Here is a 15,521-nt window from a genome sequence, read left to right as displayed (position 1 = left end):
ATAAATATTATAACAAGGCAAATACACACATATATGCACACACTGATATACACATATATTAATACTTTTGAATATATATTCAAAAATGTAATTTTCAATTAGACATTACATATTATGTATTCACCTAACAAATATAGCATACAAAACCACAATTAATTATATGATATACACACATATAATTATATATACATATATAATATCTATATAAATAGCATGTTCATATATATTATATTATAAAATTATATGTTAGGAATAACATGCACATTCATTATATATAAAATATTGTTCTAAAGAATAAAATAATAATAGCTATCGATCTGGATCAATCTCTCTCTCTCTCTATATATATATATATATATTCATATATATATATTTATATATATTTCAGTCAGCAGTGTCCTGACCACTGTAGGTGCTCCTCAAAGCGTGACCGACAGCATGCAGTTATTTATTCACTCACAGTATACCAGAGGTCTACGACAATCTTTGTTTATTTAGGCATTTGCGGAATGGGAACGCTTGGAATATATATATGTATTTATACATATATCTATATATATATATTACCTAGTGGCGATTGCCGCTAGGTAGTTATAATTAGGACCATTTTTTCCATAGTTGGAGCATTTTTGGTTTTGGAAATAACTTCGGTGCTGTCTGATGAATGTTCTCGAAATTTTCAAAACTTAAACTTTGGTCAGTTCAGCTGCTGTCTTGAATGTTTCAGGGTAATCCGGAAAGTGGGGGCCAAGAAAAGGGGGGTTCCAAAGCACTTTTTCCTCATTCTACGTAAATGGGGTTTTTCAAATTTTTTAACATGACTACAGCTTGAACCATTGAACAGAATTACACCAAATTTGTCAGAAAGATAACTCTTGGTCCAGAAAGCGTGCTTATTGTGATTTGTTGTAAATCCCTTCATTCGTTTTAAAGATATAAGAATTTAAAAAGTATGGATATCTAGGGACACGGATCCTCTGCAGATCCAACTATCCCTATGCTGATGTTTGATTGGCTGCCAGCACTTCAACCAGGAAATGATGGCAGCCATCTTGGGACTTGGTTTCAGCTGACTCCCACAAAAAAAGTGAAAAAAAGAAAAGGGGCAGGGTAGGGACACCCTGAGCCCCTAGCCTTGGTTTAGGGTCCCTCGGGGAGCTCACCAAGACTAAAAAGCTTTTTTTTTTAAAACAATGTCTGGAAAATCCAAGGATCCAGAGCCACAGATTTCTTCAAAATAAAAAAAAAAGGGTGATCTCCTGACCTTTTTTTTATTTGCCCCGGGTGGGCCACGTCCCAGGGCACTGGGGGCTTTAAAAATGAAGCATAGGGAGCATAGGGCTTCTATTAGCCAAGGGGACTGCCACGGAGAAAAATGTGGGAGGGTCATGTGGCTCCCCGCAGCCTCTTGGGACTGCTCTTCTTTGGGGCAAACATACAACTGTGCATGGGGGGCAATGCTTCCCCTTCCCGCAGCCCCAGGGACCACCATAGCTGTTTGCTGTGCGTTGGCTGCAGCTCTGTAGCCATGCCACAGCAAATACTTTGGGATTTGACAGCATGACATTAAAAGAAGGTCCCGCTGTCAAAATCCAAAGTTTCATCTCTGTCCCCTGCACTCGTGCAGGGAACAGAGATGAAATGCTTCAGCTACTATCAAAGCAACTCTGTGCTTGCTAAAGCAATGGCACTGCGAGGGAAGCCTTAAGGCTTGCCTCGCAGGGCTAGGTAGCCCATAAGGTCTTTTTAATGAAAAATAAAAAAAGTAAAGACAGCGGGGGGAGCCCTTGGGGGCTCTCTCGCAGTCCCAAATAGCCCATCAATGGCTTTGTAATGAAAATATAATTAAAAAAAGAAAAATTTTAAAAAAAGAAAAGCCCCAAGGTTGCAAACCTTCACACTGAGATATGGAGGTTCGAGGCGGGAGGTGGTGCTTTGCATAAAAACTAGTGCTGCCACTACTGCCTCACTAAACACGTGGCAGAGCATCACACCCTTGTGCTGCCGTCTGCTACATGGGGTGCGTGCCACTGCCGCGCTGCCTGCCTCTGCCATAGCTAGGGGTTGGTTGGGACAGGTACAAACAAATACAAACAGGGAAAAAAGTTAAATAAACACACAGTTGAGTAGGAAAGCAATAAAAAAAGTGAAAATATATTACAAAAAGGGTGACAGGTGGAGCTGAATATAATGGATTGGGTTTGGACGGGGTCTAGGGAAGTCAGAACACGAGAGGATGTCTCGGCAGGAGCGAGCCTTAAAAACAAATCGGGTCATTACAACCCTGGCGGTTGGTGATAAAGTGGCAGTAATACCGCCAACAGGCTGGCGGTAAATTCCGCCAAATTAGGACCATGGCGGAAAGAGCTCAGACAGACAGTTACTTTAACACACCGACCACCAGGGCAGAATCAACAAGCACTACGGCGGTAACCGCCTACAGCAAGGCAGAAGACAATGTTCTGCCCACTGTATTAAGACAGTCCAATCAGCCACCTTTTCTGGGGCGGTACCAACAACATCTAAAGCCTGGCGGAAACCGATCTCAGAAGTCAAAGGACTCACCTGTGGAGACTCAGGGAAGAACCATGCAGCCATGGAGCCTGAGCTGCACATATTCCCAATGTTGATTTACATCCTGCTCCACTAGGAACACCAATGACGGCGAGGATAACGATGGTGAGTACAGCCGCCTAGCACACAGGGGAGGGGGGGAAGAGAGAGACACACACACGCAACCTGCAACACACACCCCCAACACCATACACACAAACAGCTGCAATAATAAAATATAATTACCCCGTACCTCGGTTGATTAATGCAAGGACAACTACAATAGATTAAAAAGAGTGTAATAAGATAAAATAGTAGCAATACATGCATCCAAATCAAAAAGTATATACATATTTACAAATGTAGGGACACTGCCCAGTACTCAATGTTCGTGGCCCACTGGGCCACATTACAAAGTCCAAGGCCCCACTTTACTCCTGCAACAACACAGAGAGAACACTGCAGGGGCATCAGGTCCTGGGGAGTGCAAGGCCACAGTCTCTCAAGTGGGTGACTTGCCCACATGCTCTGGAGGGGCCAACATGCCCTGTGCTTGGTCCTGGGGCGTGCAAGGCCACAGTCTCTAAAGTGGTTGACTTGCCAACATGCTCTAGAGGGGCCAACATGCCCATTACTCTGTGCTGGGGAGTGCAAGGCCACAGTCTCTCAAGTGGGTGACTTGCCCACTGGCTCTGGAGGGGCCAACATGCCCTGTGCTTGGTCCTGGGGAGTGCAAGGCCACAGTCTCTCAAGTGGGTGACTTGCCCACTGGCTTTGGAGGGGCCAACATGCACTGTGCTTGGTCCTGGGGAGTGCAAGGCCACAGTCTCTCAAGTGGGTGACTTGCCCACATGCTCTGGAGGGGGTAACATGCCCATTACTCTGTCCTGTGGAGTGCAAGGCCACAGTCTCTCAAGTGGGTGACTTGTCCACATGCTCTGGAGGGGCCAACATGCCCTGTGCTTGGTCCTGGGGAGTGCACGGCCACAGTCTCTCAAGTGGGTGACTTGCCCACATGCTCTGGAGGGGCCAACATGTCCTGTGCTTGGTGCTGGGGGTGCAAGGCCACAGTCTCTCAAGTGCGTGACTTGCCCACATGCTCTGGAGGGGCAAACGTGCCCTGTGCTTGGTCCTGGGGAGTGCAAGGCCACCGTCTCTCACGTAGGTGACTTGCCCACATGCTCTGGAGGGGCCAACATGCCAATTACCCTGTCCTGGGGAGTGCAAGGCCACAGTCTCTCAAGTGGGTGACTTGTCCACTGACTCTGGAGGGGCCAACATACCCTGTGCTTTGTCCTGGGGAGTGAAAGGCCACAGTCTCTCAAGTGGGTGAATACTCCACTGGCCCTGGAGGGGGCATTGTGCCCAGTGAGTTTCATCCTGGGGAAGATGGTGTGAGTGGATGGCATCTCCACTGGTTCTGGAGGGGGCATCGTGCCCAGTGAGCTTCATCCTGGGGAGGATGGGGTGAGTGGGTGTCTTCCCCACTGGTTCTGGAGGGGGCATCGTGCCCTGTGATGCAGATCTTGGGGAGTGCACAATAGACCATGGACACAGGTCTACAGGATGTCCGCCGGCAGTGATGGCTGGTGGTGGTGGTGGGAGGAGGCTCCAGCCCATCCCCTGCAGCTTCGGACGTCTGCCCACTGGTGCTGGTGCTGGTTGCAGAGCTGGTGGTGGTCATGGGGGGAGGCTCCAACCCATCATCTGCAGCCTCAGAAGGCTGCCCACTGACGCTACTGCTGCTGGTGGTGGTGGGGGGAAGCTCCTGCCCATCCCCTGCAGCCTCGGACGTCTGCCCACTAGTGCTGGTGCTCGTGGCGGAGCTGGTGGTGGTCATGGGGGGAGGCTCCAGCCCATCTTCTCCAGCCTCGGATGGCTGCCCACTGGTGCTGCTGCAGTTGGTGGTGGGGTATCCGACTGAGTCCCAGCACCAGGTCCATTGTCCTTAATGCCTGCTGGTGCGGGCCCCTTGTCCTTCCTGCCAGCAGCTGGGGATGGTTCCTTGCCCCTTTTGGCAGCAGCTGGGGCTGGCACCTTGCCCTTCTGTCCTGCAGCTGGGGCTGGCTCCTTGCCCTTCCTTCCTGCAGCTGGGGCTGGCTCCTTGCCCTTCCTTCCTGCAGCACTTGAGGCTGACTTCTTGCCCCTCCTTCCTGCAGCTGGGGCTGGCTCCTTGCCCTTCCTCCCTGCAGCACTTGGGGCTGGCTCCTTTCCCTTCCTTCCTGCAGCTGGGGCTGGCTCCTTGCCCTTCCTTGTAGCACTTGGGGCAGGCACCCTTTCCGTCTGGCTAGCTGGTGGCCGCCATCCTTTCCCACCTGGAGTTGCTGGGGACACTACTGTGCCCATGGACTGGGTGGGGTAGGGAAGAGGTCAATGGTGAAGAGGAAAAGCTTCTTAGGGACACTGGGGCGGGAAGATGGTTTGGGAGTGGAGGAAGAGATAGTGGTTGTAGGAGATGTCAGTTTGCTGTGTTTGGGTGCATGTGCATGAGCTTGATGCTGTTGTGAGGTGGATGGCTGTTGGGTGTCTGAGTGCTTGCGTTTGTGTACTTTGGGAGGAGGGGGCACAGACACAGTGGGAGAGGACACAGGGGATGTGTGCATGGATGTGGGGGTGGTGACTGCCAGTGAGGTGTGTGATCTGATAGGTGTGCTGGTGATGGTAGTAGTGGATGAGGATGTAGTGCATGCAGGTGTGAGTGGAGATGCAACTGGGAGGGAGGTGGAAAATGAGGTGGAGGTGGCCACAGTGGAGACAGTGTATTTTGGTATGTCTGCATCTGGATGGTGTATGTGTGAGTGCCTATGGGATGAAGTGTGGTGCTTGTGTTTGCCATGTCCACTCTTGTGTGTTGTCCTGTGTGCATGCTCGTCTGCCTGTGTGCTAGGGATAGGTTGGGGTTGAGTGGAATGGGATTGGGTAGAGAAAGTTGGAGGGGGGGAGGGGTGAAAGAGGGACAATGGCTGCCATCAGAGAGGACGCCAGAGCCTGGATTGATCTTGGTTGGACCGCCAACCCAGTGTGAATGCCCTCCAGAAATGCATTGGACTGTTGCATTTGGGCTGCCAGCACCTGGATGGCATTCACAATGGTTGACTGCCCAACAGAGATGGATCTCAGGAGGTCAATAGCCTCCTCACTCAGGGCAGAAGGGCTAACTGGAGCAGGGCCTGAGGTGCCTTGGTCGAAGGAGATGCCTACCCTCCTGGGTGAGCGGGCACGGGAAACTCGCTGAGGGGCTGCTGGGAGGGCGGTGCTGGTAGGGGGTGGCAGCTGTACCTGTAGCTGGAGTGGGTACAGAGGTGTCCGCCACCACCATAGAGCTTCCATCGGAGGAGGTATCCGTGTCTGAACTGTCCCCTCCAGTCTCCACCATGGTGCTCCCCTTGCACTCCATCCCACTGGTGCCCTCACTGTCGGTGGACTCGGCCTCCTGGGTCCTGTGGGGTGCAGCTCCCTCTGTCACCGGTTTCTCTATTCCTCCACCAGATGTTGCTAATGCACATATGGACAGGATGACAAAACAAAAAGGAGGGAGAAAGGACAAAGGATATACTTGGTCAATGGCGGTACCAACACCACCGTCGGCGTACACAACACACTCACACACAGGGAGCAGCCCTACGCACCAGGCAATGTACTACCAGTTACAATGCTAGTCACCAGGCCATGGGTAGGGACACATACCGCCAACTGCAGCATACCTGAGACCCACACACCCCTGCCCATTAGTGGATGCCTACTAGCTAGGTTGGAGGAATTTCACATCAGAGCCCTGGCCAACATAGGACCTACTCTGCAATGTTAGGCCTAGCCTAAGGGCACCCACAGGCTCACATCCCCCATCCGGATACCACCCCACCAGGCGTAAGTAGTAATGAAGGGCACTGTACTTACCCCCTTGTTGCTGCTGTGATGCCCCCAAGTGCCCATCCAGCTGCGGATAGGTCACCGCCAGTATGCGGGCCATCAGGGGTGTCAGGGTTTGACAGGCAACCCTTCCTCCTTGGGAGGCCATCCCCAGCTGGGCCTCCGCCGTCTTCTGTGCCCAGCGTCTCAGGTTCTCCCACCTCTTCTGACAGTTTGTGCTCTGCCTGCCGAAGACTCCCTGGTTCTGCACGTCCTTAGCGATGGCACGCCATATACCCTTCTTTTGATGGGCGCTGACCTGCAGAGAAATACACACAGGGAAAGGCATTAGTCAGACCGTCCTGCCTGTTACACTCTTGGCCCACCATGACCCTTCCCATCTCCGTTAGCACAGACAGGGCCCAGCATACATGCTGCACGCTGCCCAGGGCCCATCCACCAATCTCCCCCTACACAAGGCCTTCACACACAGCACTCCATGCATTCATGCCCCATGCATCATACTCACAGTGTACTCACCTGTTGGTCTGGAGGCCCATACAGCAGTCGGTACTGCGGTAGGACCCCATCCACTAATCGCTCCAACTCCACCGAGGTGAAGGCAGGGGCCCTTTCCCCAGTCACATGCGCCATGGTAGGTTCCAGACACAGGTCACAGCAGCACATGCAGTGTAGGTCCTCTCCTGTTGAAGGTCAGGTAGCAAGTGAGTGAACAGAGAGAAAATGGCAGTGATGTCTGCCGCGGTGCTTACCGTCACCGCCGGCGTACATCACCATTGGCCACTGTACCCCATAGGGCCCAATGATAACCAATGAGGATTTGCACGGCGGTTCCCAACCGCCTCCCGCAACGGCATACAACGTCAGCGGAATAACCTAATTTCCACCTGTCCCTCCATACTGGACAGGTGGACGTCATTTCAGGGGGAGGGAGGGCAGGCCATGAATCCTAACTGCATCACAGTTCACTATTTCACATTCTGGACATATGCCACCAAAATATTCTAACAATCACAATATGCATTGAACTGTAGTGATTACAATGTACAGATAATGACCAGCTGCTCACTCTTTTACCCCAACCGCTGCGGATGAATAGGAGATGGAGATATCCCCAGTGTACAGATCCCTGGTGGACTTAGCAACAATGGAGGACAGGCACGCTCATCTTCACCTACAGACTTGACAGGGCCACAATCACAGAGCTGTGTGCCCAATTGGAGCCTGACCTGATATCTGCTATCCTTCACCCCACTGGAATCCCCCCTCTTGTGCAAGTGCTACCAGTGCTCCATTTTGTGGCAACAGGTTCTTTCCAAGTGACAATAGTGCTGACCAGAGTGTTGTCTACCCTGATTAAACACATGTGCAGCTACATCATTTTCCTCCAGGTGGAGGATTTAGCCACAGTGAAAGCTGACTTCTATGCAATGAGACATATCCCCAACTTCATTGGTGCGATTCATGGGACACATATACAGTTGTCTGCCCCCCCGGCAAAATGAACAGGTCTTCAGAAATCGTAAAAGTTATCACTCAATGAATGAGCAGATGGTGTGTTTGGCGGACCAGTACTCCCATGTCAATGCTAAGTATCCAGGCTCGGTGCATGATGGTTTTATCCTGAGGAATAGCAGCATCCCAAGTGTGATGGCCCAGCTCCAGAGGCACAGGGTGTTGCTAATAGGTGAGCCCTGGTTCCCACCCAGTGGATTTTGGTGTATGGGTATGGTGTGGGCCATATGGCACAGTGTGTGGCTAACAGTTGTTGCTCGATATTTGCAGGTGACTCTGGTTACCCCAACCTATCATGGCTACTGACCCTTGTGAGGAATCCTAGGACAAGGGCAGAGGAACGTTACAATGAGGCACATGGGCGAACAAGAACGTACCTTCGGCCTCCTGAAGGCCAGGTTTTGGTTCCTCCATCTAACAGGTGGATCCCTGTGCTATTCCCCCAAGAAGCTCTGCCAGATCATTGTGGCATGCTGTATGTTGCACAACCTTGCCTTGCGACACCATGTGCCTTTTCTGCAGGATGAGGAGGCTGGAGATGGCCGTGTGGCAGCAGTGGACCCTGTGGACAGTGAAGATGAGGAGGCTGAGGATGAGGATGAGGACAACAGAAGTGCAGTCATTCGTCAATACTTCCAATGACACACAGGTAAGACAGTGTTTTTTCACATTTCATTGACAGTTTGATGTGTGACATTGTCACTGGCAGGCTGTGAATTCCTACTTCTATGCCCACTCACTGTACCCATTGGCATCTCTTTTTGCAGATGTTGGTGCTCCACTATTGTTCCTGGTGTGTTCATTGCAGCCAGCTACAGGTCTTTCCAATGGCGAGGGTCTTGGCAATAGTCTCTGGCTTTTGCCTGGATCGCAAGGAACATTTGCAGGATGGTTCTACTTCTGCAGGGGGAGGGGTGCTGGTGGCCTGTGGGTCCTTGGCAGGGCCTCCTGTCCACTAGCGGCAGCGGAGGTGGAGGGCTGTTCAGTAGCCTGGCTAGTGTCAGGGGCCCGCTGTTGTGCCACTGCCTCCCTCATACTGTTGGGCATGTCTGACAGCACCCATGCAATGAAGACCAGGGTGGTGTTAATGGACTTCAAGTCCTCCCTGATCCCCAGGTACTGTCCCTCCTGCAGCCGCATGTTCTCTTGCATCTTGCCCAGGATCTGGCCCAATGTATCCTGGGAATGTTGGTATGCTCCCAGGATCGCGGTGAGTGCCTCCTGGAGAGTCGGTTTCCTGGCCCTGTCCTCCTGGCGCACAGCAGTCCTCCCAGCTTCCCTGTTGTCCTGTTTCTCTGTTTCCAGAACCGTGTGCCTACTGCCACTGACCCCAGGTCACAAATTGTCCTGGGTTTGTGGTGTGCCCTGGGGTCCCTGTAGTGGCGGACAGACTGCTGAATGACGTGTCCTGGGGACAGAGGTATGGGCCAGCTGGGTGGGTGCTGTGGTGGTGTTTCCTGAAGGGGGAGGCTCTGTGGTGGTGTGAGGCTGTGCCTGGGTAACCGACTGTCCGGAGGTCCCTGATGGGCTAGGTTGGTCATCCAGATCCAGGCGTCCAGAGCTGCTGTAATAACTGTGGGCCTCTTCTGTGGGGGGACTAGATGTTGCTGGCACTTCTTCTCCGGTGACATTGGCTGGGGTACCTGTTGGGATCTAAATGCTGTGTTATTGTTTCTGTGTGTGTCATCTTGTGCATGGGTGGGTTGCCCTCTATGGTTGTTATTGCCCTGGCAGATTTGCCTTATGTAAGTTGTTATTTGGTTGGCTAGCTGATTGTCTCTAGAGTGCATGCAGTAATGATAGGTGTCCATGCAGGTCCGTGAGTGGTGTCAATGCATTGGTATGGCATGCAGGGCTTGGCATTAGGATGAGTGGGTTGTGATGGTGGGGTGTGTGGGTGGTGGTGGAGTGATGGGAGTGAGGGTAAGGGTGGTGGTATGTGTTGACATGCAGGTAGGGGGGGGGGCTTATAGTAATAGAGAGTTAACTTACCAGAGTCCAGTCCTCCTGCTACTCCTGCCTGGCCCTCAGGATGTATGATTGCCAAGACTTGCTCCTCCCATGTTGTCAGTTGTGGGGGAGCAGCTGGGGGTCCACCACCAGTCCTCTGTACTGCGAGTTGGTGTCTTGCTGCAATGGAACATACCTTCCCCTGTAGGTCGTTCCACCTCTTCCCGATGTCATCCCTTGTTCTGGGGTACTGTCCCATGGCGTTGACCCTGTCCACCATTCTCCGCCTTAGCTCCATCTTCCTGGCAATGGATATCTGCTGCACCTGCGATCCAAATAGCTGTGGCTCTACCCGGATGATTTCCTCCACCATGACCCTTAGCTCCTCCTCAGAGAATCTGGGGTGTCGTTGTGGTGCCATGGGTGTAGTGTGAGTGGTGTGGGTGAGGATGTGTAGGGTGATGTGTTGGGGTGTGTGATGTAAGGTGCGTAGGTGGTGCATAGGTGATGGTTGTATGTGGCTCTGATTGTGTTCGCGCTCTTTCTGTCTCTCTCTGCTGGTAATTATTGGTATTCGTAAAGGGTTGGGGTAGTGTGCGTTTGTGTTTTATAGTGGTGTGGGTGTGTGGGTGTAGTGTGTGTATGGGTCAGGTGTGTGTAGTTTGAATTGGCCAATGTTGTGTGGTTTTGTTTGAGTGTGTGTATTTTGAATGTGCCGGTATGTACTGCCAATGGTTTACCGTCATTGAATCTACACTGTGGTGATTCGTGGGTCATAATGTTGTGGGCTTAGTTCTGTTGGGTAACAGTGTGGGTTTTGATACTGCCAGTTTATCACTGTCTTTTGGGCTGGTGGATTTGTGTGTGTGGCTGAAGAGTGACAGATTGGTGTCTGTGTGCCATAACATGCTTAGCGGAACTCCACCGCTGCCGCGGTATGTTGGCGGCAGTCAGCATGGCAGTAAGTGGGATTTTCACCAATGTTATAATGAGGGCCAAAATGACCTTGCACTTGCGCAAACGGGACATGCTGTTCTTTTTAACATGAACAGCGTCAATTTTTTGACGTGCGCGAGACGCATCTCTTCTAATTCTCGCTTAATCCTTGGGAAATTCTGCTTGATTACCCTGCATTGTTTTGCCCTCTGATTAGCATCTGCTCTAGTACTGAGATTTGCAGTGATATGAAATGTCATTTTGTGTCCAATCACTTTTTCATCACTTAGATGGGCAGTCCCTTCTTAATTAGAATGGCTTTGCCACTCTTGCGGCTGATGGGCTATATGGTTATCTAGGATCTGCCTGTTGTCTCTTGCTGGCATAGTATACCCTGCCTACCCAATCTCTCTTAAGTTTGTCACTTTTGTATATAGTGGGCTAGGCTGTTTAAGTTAGGTGATACTGTATGAGGTCAGTCAGAGCCAATGCCTGATTAGTCAAATTCTGAGTGTGATTCGTTTGTAGCACTATGGTTTTGTGAATCACACTTGATTTAACATGTTTCTTTTACCCTCTTCAATGATTTGTCTGGGTTCATCTTTCCTGGAGGTGTTCTGTAGATGGATTCTATAGGCTCTCTGCAATTCAAGCAGTGGTTTGTAGCAAATGCTGGTGAGTTCAGGCATGAAATGAATGAGAAAGTCTAGCATTTTATCCCTCGTCAAGTTTTTCAGGGATGCCTGAAAAGCAGAGGTTGTCCTGTCTATTCCTGTCCCTTAATGTATTGATCTTCCCTTGTCTGTTCCATTGGTCCTGTCCCTAATTCATTGTGTGTGCAATGTTTTTTTGTCACCAATTTTATTGAGTTTTAACAAAGTTAAACAACAGCCTTGAGCAGCTTATGTAAGAGAAATAAAAAAACACTGCTAGCGAGTCCACTTATCTTGTTGCTTTCAGTTCCTAAGCACTATCCTGATAGCATGAATTTACCCCACTTTGAATCTTTCCACAAAAATAATCCCAAATCGATCCACTTAGAAAGAAAAAGAAAATAAATATTTATGGTCACATCCCCTACATTAACCTCAGTCTGTGAGAAAATAATAACACCCAAGCTCACATGTGTAATACAACTGCAGTAGGTCAAAGCGTGTTGTTACGATGTCAGTAATAAAATAAGTTCAAGGCTCTCAAACCAGTAGGACATGACAAGAGGAGACACCTACAGATAAATGTTCCATGAGTGGAAGCCACATGGATTTGAGGTTTTTGTGGGCATCATTCATTAAATGTGAAAGTCTTTCCATCGATTCTTGGCAGCTACTGAGCAGTTAAAAAATATTTAGCAATTGGAGAAGATTTGGTAACGTCAATCAGTAGACCACAGCCTCTCCAAGATAGGGGGTTAGACATAGAAAATAACTTCGGCAATATTGACAAGTATAGATACCAATCGGATATAATTTTAATATAATTCTCATTTGGTGTACATTACCTGGTAGCTGCTAGTTTAATTTGAGGTTTAAGTATGTGATGGGATAGTTGTAGGTTCTGACATTGATTTTTCCTTATTTTTAATGTGTGTAATGGCAAGAGCATCCCAATGCACCTGCCACTTATAACTGCCTTATCCTCACAGTTACATACATGATTAGTAGCATCTGACTGATTTAATTCAAAGAGGTCTGCAATATGGGAGCATAGCTCTTCCGTGAGAACCCTATTGTGCAGTTAAGCACTGTTAAAGATCCACTGTCCTTGTGGGATTCAATCAATCCTTTTGCAAAAGGTACCTCCACCAGAGCGTGATTAGGAAAGGTGATGAAGTGGGTCTTGGAACCTGTTAGCTGTGCAGAAGAGCACTAATAACCAATATATAATTGATTCTCGAATAGCTCGTATGGGAATGTGACAACAAATTGTAGTCTAGTTGGTGGGGATGCTGTTCCCACCACACATCTCAGAGTGTGCATATGGAATTTTTTAGTGACTTTGGGCCTGATTTGTAATTCGGTGGATGGGATATCCGTCACTTATGTTACAGAGTAACCCCTCAACTAAAATGTAAATCAGGCCTATAGACATCAGTCCAGATGGTGTCAGGGAAGGGTTAGAGTGATCGAGATGAGGATCCCAGGCTATATTGAAATCACCAGCAAGTGTGATGTTCCTCCTTAGCGAAGGATCATAGGAATGAATGAAGGAAACCTTCCTGACCTGTAATGGGCAGGTAGACTGTACCTACTGTGACCATTGTGCCCTGAAACTTTCTTGTACTATAATATCTCACCCTTCCTTGTACTATTTAAAGCTTAGCGTTTGAAATCCCAAGGATTTGTGAAAAAATAGGAGAATCCAATTTGCTTTTTTCTTGCTGAGGGGAGATACATTAAAGGTTACATTTTGTGTTTAAGGTTATACTCATCTTTCCTACGTAGGTGTGCCTCTTGTACAGCAATAATATTGAAGTGTCACTCTCTCTTTGTTTTGAGAGGGATTAATTTGAAGGTAGCATTGATGGATAATGCATGCTATTAGAAGTGGTGAAACCTGTAAGGGATGCTGGGCATCTGAAGATATTGATATCTCCCGCAAAACAGTAAAACATAGTAAGCTTTGTTTCACCTCCCCCACTCCCTGAAAAGATGTAATGGCTTTGCCTAGTTTCTGCATCATTATTGTCAGAAAAGTTTGTGAAGGTTTAAAATGAAAAATACATAGATCAGAGGTTGTGAACAAAATTAACATACATGGTGGTAATAATACCATTGTAGTACGTATGCCAAAAGGGCTGTAGTACCGGTCCAAACCTGGGTGCACTAAATTCAGGGGCAGTTGCTCACCCTTAGACTGTTGATAACGCATAAGGAGCTAGCAACAAGCAAACATCAACTTGGTAGGTTGAGACATCAGCAAACAGGAGGAACTACAGTGTGTGAACATCATATATATCAGGCATTTCTAAGGTAGGTTCTTTGCAATGTCACCATGTTAATGACATCTTCAAAAGGTCCACCAGATGGTCCCTCACAAAGCACAGAATCGAAGAGCAGTTGGGTGGTCCAATCTCTGGGATATTAAATCCCGATTGCCCTTAACACTGCGTTGTGAACTTTTCCCCTCTTGTTGGCTACACAAACTTTGAGTTCTCCAGTGGGAATTTTTATTATGCTGTCCACCTCTTGTGTCTCTGCTGCCTTTTGTGAGTGTTTCATTTTCTGCAGAGGCAACCTGGATTTCCTGTAGCTGTGCTGCAATGTGTAACTCCAAGGAAGTGGCAGTATTTCTTCTGATAGTCAAAAGCTAGTCCAAAAGGAAATATCCAGCTGTGTCTCATGCTTTCAGCTCTGAGCTTACTTGTGATGGGTTTGTATTGGTGCCATCCTAGGAGAGTAGCAGGAGCAATGTCTTGAAAGGATGTTTAGTGCATGCTCCTGGCACAAGATAAACTTTCTTCCTTGCTTTGAAATCTATGGAGTTTGACCAGGACGTCTCATGGTCACCCCAGTCCTGTAATCTATTAAAAGCCCACTCCATGCTCTCTTTCAAGATGGACCTCAGGATGAGTGTCACCAAGGATAGTGGAGAACAGACCAACCACAAATGTCTCTAGGTCCGTACCTTCAATCCTCTCCTCCATCTTCCTGGTTTGATTTTACACATTTTTCACATCCGAGGAGTGCGGTCTGGAGGATGATTCTCCAAGCAGTCAATTCTAGTCTCCGCTTACAGAGTTCTAGCACCTACTGAATCAACATCTTCCCTAACTGAATCAGTTTTGATCCCAAGTTTCTTCTTCAGATCATTGAGGCTCTGTGCCAGGTCCAACTTTAATTCTTCACTCAGTTCCTTTTTAAATTACTGTAGGCTAGATACCACATATGTGAGGGCGCAGCTCAAGGACATCAACATGCCATGGAGAATCAGTTGGAAACACGGTTCTGTTGAAGGTGTTTAGGTAGCATGTGCCAGGACAGAGCTTAGGGGTCTCTGTTGCTAAATGACACTTTAAATGAAAGCTGATAGAGGGTTCTCCATCTATGACTTGCAAGCTCCAGAACACTCCTCTAAATGAGACATCATGCTCCTGTAGCCTCAAGCACAGCAAGCAAGGTAACCATCAGGCAGGCATAAGGGCAAGGGGTAAGTCGTAGTTATTTACAGTACCAGGAGACCCAAGGGTGTTGACATGTGGGAGTACTTCAGTGTTTCAGGCTCAGAGCAAGCATGGCGCATCTCCATAGTGTGTGAGGCCCCAACCCAGGCCAGACGGATGCTGACCATCCATGCCAAGATAACTTGCAAGTAGGTCAAGGGGTTGATGGATGTCATCCGCTATGTGCACTTCACTGGGGCGAGGGCGTCTGGACAAGTCATGCTGCAGGCAAGAATTTTAACCTAGGCATTGCATTGCCCCTCACCTCTCCTATTGTCCGTGGCAAAGCTCCAAGGCAAAAGAGTTCGGCACAGTCCCAGGGCCAGCATAATTTGTAATGCAGGCATGCATGAAATGAAAGTTACAGAGTGCACTAATACACTTAGGCATCAAGGCACTGAAAGACCTATAACTTACCCCGTTGAGGAGCTAAAGAACATAGTTATCACGAAAAACTAGTGACAGTTGTTAGCGCGTCAGAGCCTTGAGAAGTAAACTTACAAGGAGACACGCCTAGGTCGATGAACCTTTGGACCAC

The sequence above is a fragment of the Pleurodeles waltl genome, chromosome 3_1, assembly GCF_031143425.1.
Source record: "Pleurodeles waltl isolate 20211129_DDA chromosome 3_1, aPleWal1.hap1.20221129, whole genome shotgun sequence".
In the NCBI taxonomy this organism is placed as follows: Eukaryota; Metazoa; Chordata; class Amphibia; order Caudata; family Salamandridae; genus Pleurodeles; species Pleurodeles waltl.
This window is presented reverse-complemented; position numbering follows the sequence as displayed.